Source organism: Salmo trutta, chromosome 7 (genome assembly GCF_901001165.1).
Source record: "Salmo trutta chromosome 7, fSalTru1.1, whole genome shotgun sequence".
Taxonomy (NCBI): Eukaryota; Metazoa; Chordata; class Actinopteri; order Salmoniformes; family Salmonidae; genus Salmo; species Salmo trutta.
Genome location: NC_042963.1, coordinates 55,907,604 through 55,913,610, shown reverse-complemented (window position 1 = coordinate 55,913,610; position 6,007 = coordinate 55,907,604).

The window sequence follows — 6,007 nt, the reverse complement described above, 5'->3', positions numbered from 1 at the left end:
CGCTCCAGCAGGTATATCTCACACATCATCCCCAAAGCCAACACCTCCTTTGGCCGCCTTTCCTTCCAGTTCTCTGCTGCCAATGACTGGAACGATTTGCAAAAATCGCTGAAGTTGGAGACTTATACAGTTAAAGTCGGAAGTTTACATACACTTGTTAACAAATTATAGGACTACAAACCTGACTCAGTTACACCAGCTCTGTCAGGAGAAATGGGCCAAAATTCACCCAACTTATTGTGGGAAGCTTGTGGAAGCTTGTGGAAGCTGAAACGTTTGATCCAAGTTAAACAATTTAAAGGCAATGCTACCAAATACTAATTGACTGTATGTAAACTTCTGACCCACTGGGAATGTGATGAAAGAAATAAAAGCTGAAATAAATCATTCTCTCTACTATTATTCTGACATTTCACATTCTTAAAATAAAGTGGTGATCCTAACTGACGTAAAACAGGGAATTTTTACTTGGATTAAGTGTCAGGAATTGTGAAAAACTGAGTTTAAATGTATTTGGCTAAGGTGTATGTAATCTTCCGACTTCAACTGTTTCTCCTTCATTAACTTTAAGAATCAGCTATCTGAGCAGCTCAGTGTTCGCTGCAGCTGTACATAGACCATCTGTAAATAGCCCATCCAACTACCTCATCCCCATAATGTTTTTATTTCCTATTTTTTTGCTCTTTTGCACACCAGTATTTCTACTTGCACATCATCATCTGCTCATCCATCACTTCAGTGTTAATTTGCTAAATTGTAATTACTTCGCTACTATTGGCCTATTTATTGCCTTACCTCCTTACTCCATTTGCACACACTGTATATCGATTTTTCTATTGTGATACTGACTGTACTTTTGTTTACTCCATGTGTAATTCTGTGTTGTTTTTTGTCGCACTGCTTTGCTTTATCTTGGCCAGGTCGCAGTTGTAAATGAGAACTTTTTCTCAACTGGCCTACCTGGTTAAATAAAGGTGAAATAAAAAATGAAAAAATATTTTTGGGCTCCAGCCATCTTCGTTTCCTTCAGACCGATCGAAGATAGCGTATATTATTACGCTAACGTCGGGAAGGGCGCTCTCCTGGGCTACGGCAGTTTGGGAGCAATAATCTGCCATTTGTGGTCATCTGGAGGAATTCATGGCAGAAGTGAGAAAGGTATTTGAGTCTCCGGTATCTGGAAGAAAGGCGGCCAGTTAACTGCTTGTCTTACGTCAAAACTCCCGTAGTGTGGCAGACTACGCGGTTGATTTTCGCACGTTGGCCGCCGAGAGTGCCTGGAATCTGGAGTTTCTTTTCGATACTTTTCTGCACGGATTATCTGAGGGTGTAAAGGATGAATGTATTGTGGTATGCGGGAATTACCGGTGGACCTCAACTCCCTTATCACCCTAACCATCAAAATCAATGGACGCCTAAGGGAACGTAGGAGTGAGAGGAGGTCTGGTCTCAGGCACACTCGTGCACCCGCTATGGCTCGTTCACCTTTGAGGGAATCCGGAAGTTTCCGAAGGCAGCTTTTCCAAGAGGATTCGAAGCCACCCGAGCACTCTCGTGAATCTACGAAGGGTGAGTTGGATACTCCTGAGCCTATGCAGTTGGAAAGAGCTAGGTTGTCAGTTGGGGAACGCTCACAAAGGATGAACAGTAACTGTCATCTGTACTGTGGAGGGACATTTTATAGCTACCTGTCCTATTAGGAAACCCTTCTCTCTCGTGGGTACCAGTACTATGGTGAGTCAGACTGGGAGTTCCCTAATTCCCATCACCGCGTAAGTCTCTCCGAGTACTCATTGACTCTGGGGCTGATGAATGTCTTATGGATGCCACGATAGCTTCGGAGATTGGTATTCCCACTCAGCCTCTATCTGTGCCCATGGACGCTAGGGCACTGGACGGGCGCTCTATAGGGGAAGTCAACCATAGTACTGTGCCCGTTCAATTACGGGTTTCTGGTAACCACAGTGAGACAATACAGTTGCTCCTCATTGCATCTCCCCATGTTCCGGTTGTGTTGGGATTTTCCTGGCTACAAAAACACAATCCTGTGATTGACTGGACCACAAGCTCCATCCTGGGTTGAAGCCCATTTTACCATTCCCACTGCCTTCAAGCAGCACAGCCTTCCCTAAGTCGTCTTCCTCAGGATGTGAGCAAGACTGTGGATGTCTCTGCCGTTCCCACTGAGTACCATGACCTCCTGGGGGTCTTCAGTAAGGCACGTGCTACTTCTCTTCCCCCGCACCGTCCTTATGACTGTGCCATTGATCTCTTACCCCCTACCTCTCCTCTCCTCGGCGTTTGAACCTCTCCAGGGGGCCACGATATTTTCCAAGTTGGACCTTTGAAATGCCTTCCACCTGGTTGGGATACGCGAGGGGGATGAGTGGAAGACAGCCTTCAACACAGCCAGTGGACATTATGAGTACCAGGTCATGCCATTTGGACTCAGGCTTGGTCAATGATGTGCTTCGGGACATGTTAAACCGGTTTGTGTTCGTGTACCTTGAAAACATCCTGTTTTTTCCCCCGATCTGCCCAAGAACATGTTCTTCATGTCAGACAGGTCCTTCAGCACCTCCTGGAGAACCAACTGTTAGTGAAAGCCGAGAACTGTGAGTTCCACTGCTCTACAATCACCTTCCTGGGATATGTCATTGCTGAGGGCAATGTTCAGATGGATCCTGGAAAAGTGAAAGCAGTGGTGGATTGGCCTCAACCTACGTCCAGGGTGCAGTTGAAACAGTTTCTTGGTTTTGTAAACTTCTACCGCCGTTTCATTCGGGATTACAGCACCCTTGCGGCCCCCCCTCGGCACTCACCTCTCCCAAGGTACCGTTCAAGTGGTCTCCAGCTGTCGACAAAGCTTTTGTGGACCTGAAGCATCGGTTCACAACAGCACCCATCCTCATCCATCTGGACCCCTCGCATCAATTTGTGGTGGAAGTGGATGCTTCGGATGTTGGAGTGGGAGCCGTTCTGTCCCAGCGATCTGCCCAGGACCAGAAGCTTCATCCCTGTGCCTTCCTGTCCCATCGTCTCAATCCTGCTGAGAGGAACTACGATGTTGGCAACTGAGAACTCCTGGCGGTGAAGATGGCGTTGGAAGAGTGGAGGCACTGGCTGGAAGGAGCAGAACAGCCATTACTGGTCTGGACCGACCATAAAAACCTGGTATATCTCCGTTCAGCCAAGCGCCTCAACTCAAGGCAGCCCCAGTGGGGCCACCTGTTTACCAGATTCAACTTTACCATTTCCTACCGCCCAGGGTCAAAGAATGTGAAGCCTGATGCCCTCTCCTTCCTATACAGCTCCTCTGCCACACCCTCGACCTCTGAAACCATTCTCCCTCCCTCATGCCTTGCTGCCACTGTGGATTGGGGTATTGAGAACCTGGTCCGTGAGGCACAACGCTCCCAGCCTGAACCTGAAGGGGGCCCGGCTAACCGGCTGTTTGTTCCTAATCCAGTCCAGTCCCGGGTCCTGCAATGGGTTCATTCCTCCAGGCTGACCTGTCATCCAGGGTCCCGTCGTATACTAGCCTTCCTTCGACAACATTTCTGGTGGCCCACAATGGTCCCTGATGTCTCTGCCTTCGTCATTGCATGCACTGTGTGTGCTCAAAACAAGTTTCCACCTGCAGCCACTACCGGCCCCTCATTGTCCTTGGTCTCATATATCTCTGGACTTTGTCACTGGGCTCCCTCCATCTGATGGCAACACTGTCATTCTGACGGTAGTCAACCGGTTCTCCAAGGCCGCCCATTTCATCCCTCTCCCCAAACTACCTTCTGCCAAGGAGACGGCCCAGCTTATGGTGCAACATATCTTCCGGATCCATGGACTCCCGGTAGACATGGTCACCGATCGGGATTCTCGTCTCAGTTCTGGAAGGCATTCTGCACCCTTATTGGGTCGTCGGGCAGCCTGTCATCCGGATTCCATCCCCAAACTAACGGTCAGTCGGAGCGATCCAACCAAGACCTGGAGACCACCTTAAGGTGCCTGGTCTCAACCAACCCCACTATCTGGAATCGTCAACTGGTCTGGGTGGAGTATGCCCGGAACACACTTCCCAGTTCTGCCACGGGACTCTCCCCTTTCGAGTGATCTATGGGGTATCAGCCTCCACTCTTCCCGGAACAAGAGCAGGAGGTCAGCGTACCCTCGGCCCAGATGTTTGTCCGCCGCTGTTGACGTACCTGGAGAAGAGCCAGGGCGGCTATTCTCAAGACCAACTCCAGGTATCGTCTGCAAGCGGACTGTCACCGGACCCCAGCTCCTATTACCGCATTGGGCAGAGGGTATGGCTTTCCACTCGGGATCTGCCCCTTCGGGTAGAGTCCCGCAAGCTGTCTCCCCGGTTCATTGGTCCTTTTCCCATCTCCAGAGTCCTGAGTTCCACTGCTGTCCATCTTGTGTTGCCCCGTACCCTCTGTATTCACCCTACATTCCATGTGTCTAAGATGAATCACGAGTAGGAAAATACACCACTGGTGAATGATAACATGCCAAATACAGCAAACTCAGTCTGACTGGGCCTGGTTGAATCACGAGTAGGAAAATACACCACTGTGTATTATTTGTTTGCATTTCAGACATGGAGAAATCTCTCTTAAAACAGATTCAATCATACAACTGATAGCGTGAGGGAAAAAATACGTATTTTTCTAAAAGATTCAGCCAATTGTGGCTTAGAACATTCAACCACAACATCTTTGTAGATTCTAAGCCTTCCAAAAAAGTGAAAATTACAGCAACACCCACAGACCACTGTCTTTGGTTTCTCAAAGGCAGGAAGCATGGAGCCCGAGTTCTTTGGCAGGGCTGGATTAGGGGAGCGGAGTGGAGCGGTGCAGCTGTGCAGAGTGTGTTTGAGTGTTTTAAGAAGAGGGGAGGTTGGGGCTGAAGGGGGAGGCTGGGCTGTGAGGGGGAGGCTGGGACCGTGAGGGGGAGACTGGGACCGTGAGGGGGAGGCTGGGACCGTGAGGGGGAGGCTGGGACCGTGAGGGGGAGGCTGGGCCGTGAGGGGGAGGCTGGGCCGTGAGGGGGAGGCTGGTGCCTTGAAGGGGAGGCTGGGGCCTTGAAGGGGAGCCTGGTGCCGTGAGGTGGAGGCTGGGGCCTTGAGGTGGAGGCTGGGGCCTTGAGGTGGAGGCTGGGGCCTTGAGGGGGAGGTTGGGGACTTGAGGTGGAGGCTGGGGCCTTGAGGGGGAGACTGGGGCCGTGAGGTGGAGGTTGGGGTCTTGAGGTGGAGGCTGGGTTCTTGAAGGGGAGACTGGGTCCGTGAGGGAAGAGGGAAGCCTGACAGAATAAATCACAACCAGTCCCTCCCAGTCACCCCTCCACACCCGTTGCCCCCCCTTCGCCCTCCACACCCGTCGGGCCCCTCCGGCCCTCCACACCCATCGCCCCTTCCGCCCCTCCGCCCCTCTGACCCATGGCAGCACGTCTGGCTCTCTCTCTCCCCCTTTCCCAGCCTCCCTGCCTCCATCCTTCCCTCCCTGGGGATAATGGATAATCTCTTTAAAATACGGTCACGCTTAGCAGCTGCTTTGTGGTTGTTCCCGTGGTCGGGAGGAATGAGGCCAGATTCAGTAGTAGAGAGTTTCCATTTGAACCACTTCTATCCTCCAGAGAACAGAATGTGAAAGCCTGTATTATTAGCATACAATATGTTTATTCCCAGGAATCCCGGCAACAGTTTCAATTGTATCTGTCTTTGTCACTGGCCATCAGCACTCCATCAGTGTCCATCAGCACACCATCAGCACTCCATCAGTGTCCATCAGCAGTCCATCAGTGTCCATCAGCACTCTATCAGTCCGAGCACGGGGGAGGGAACCCTCCAAAAAAATGTTTTAACTTTCTTCTCATGCTCTCTAGAGCCTAATAGGAGACAATGCTTTCTGTACCTGTCAATTTAACGGCCTAACGTTCCACACAAACAATTATACTATAGCCTACAAACATATTATTAACAGGGGACTATACTCACAGATTATATGTA